The sequence below is a fragment of the Coregonus clupeaformis genome, chromosome 16 (genome assembly GCF_020615455.1).
Source record: "Coregonus clupeaformis isolate EN_2021a chromosome 16, ASM2061545v1, whole genome shotgun sequence".
Classification (NCBI taxonomy): Eukaryota; Metazoa; Chordata; class Actinopteri; order Salmoniformes; family Salmonidae; genus Coregonus; species Coregonus clupeaformis.
In genome coordinates this window covers 19,969,459-19,971,335 of record NC_059207.1, presented here as the reverse complement: position 1 = coordinate 19,971,335, position 1,877 = coordinate 19,969,459, and positions in this window count along the sequence as shown.

The window sequence follows — 1,877 nt, the reverse complement described above, 5'->3', positions numbered from 1 at the left end:
CACCACTAACAAGTTGTTCATTCTCTCCTGTCTGTATGACTGCCTGCCTGTCTGTCTGTCTGTCTGCCTGCCTGCCTGCCTGCCTGCCTGCCTGCCTGCCTGCCTGCCTGTCTGTCTGTCTGTCTGTCTGTCTGTCTGTCTGTCTGTCTGCCTGCCTGCCTGCCTGCCTGCCTGCCTGCCTGCCTGCCTGCCTGCCTGCCTGCCCCCTTCCCACTCTTTCCTCTCATGTTTTATTTCCCAATCAATTAAAACAGGAAAAGCTCATCTTCACTTCCTCTCATTAGGACCACTGAGGCTTCAGGCTTCAGGCTTCAGGCTGAGGTCATTTTACATTTGAGCTGTGTAAGACAGAAGGTGATAGTAACGGTGTCTAATTTAAGAGAGATCTAGAAGAAAGTGTCGCACAAATTGCATGTACTTCCCCAATGTATCCCCAATACATCTATTGCAGTCTCAACCTTACGTGCACACTCCCCGACATCACTGAAATGAAACCAACAGAATTGGGCAAATATTTCACACCCCTATAGTTCATTAGTGGACATATTCAGAAAGATTTGTAGAACCCATCAAATCTGATTTGATAGCAGGATAATGTTTGCATTGAAGCATTTACTAGGGGAAGCATGTGTAGAAAAATGTAAAGGTACAGTTGAAGTCGGAAGTTTACATACACCTTCGCCAAATACATTTAAACTCAGTTTTTCACAATTCCTGACATTTAATCCTAGTAAAAATTACCTGTCTTAGGTCAGTTAGGATCACCACTTTATTTTAAGAATGTGAAATGTCAGAATAATAGTAGAGAGAATGATTTATTTCAGCTTTTATTTCTTTCATCACATTCCCAGTGGGTCAGAAGTTTACATACACTCAATTAGTATTTGGTAGCATTGCCTTTAAATTGTTTAACTTAGGTCAAATGTTTCAGGTATCCTTCCACAAGCTTCCCACAATAAGTTGGGTGAATTTTGGCCCATTCCTCCTGACAGAGCTGGTGTAACTGAGTCAGGTTTGTAGGCCTCCTTGCTCGCACAAGCTTTTTCAGTTCTGCCCACACATTTTCTATAGGATTAAGGTCAGGGCTTTGTGATGGCCACTCCAATACCTTGACTTTGTTGTCCTTACGCCATTTTGCCACAACTTTGGAAGTATGCTTGGGGTCATTGTCCATTTGGAAGACCCATTTGTGACCAAGCTTTAACTTCCTGACTGATGTCTTGAGCTGTTACTTCAATATATCCACATAATTTTCCTTCCTCATGATGCCATCTATTTTGTGAAGTGCACCAGTCCCTCCTGCAGCAAAGCACCCTCACAGCATGATGCTGCCACCCCCGTGCTTCACGGTTGGGATGGTGTTCTTCGGCTTGTAATCTTCCCCCTTTTTCATCCAAACATAACGATGGTCATTATGGCCAAAGTTCTATTTTTTTTTCATCAGACCAGAGGACATTTTTCCAAAAAGTACGATCTTGGTCCCCATGTGCAGTTGAAAACCGTAGTCTGGCTTTTTTATGGCGGTGTTGGAGCGGTGGCTTCTTCCTTGCTGAGCGGCCTTTCAGGTTATGTCGATATAGGACTCGTTTTACTGTGGATATAGATACTTTTGTACCTGTTTCCTCCAGCATCTTCACAAGGTCCTTTGCTGTTGTTCTGGGATTGATTTGCACTTTTCACATTTCTGACCGACTGGAATTGTGATACAGTGAATTATAAGTGAAATAATCTGTCTGTAAACAATTGTTGGAAAAATTACTTGTGTCATGTAGATGTGTAGATGTCCTAACCGACTTGCCAAAACTATAGTTTGTTAACAAGACATTTGTGGAGTGGTTGAATAACGAGTTTTAATGACTTCAACCTAAGTGTATGTA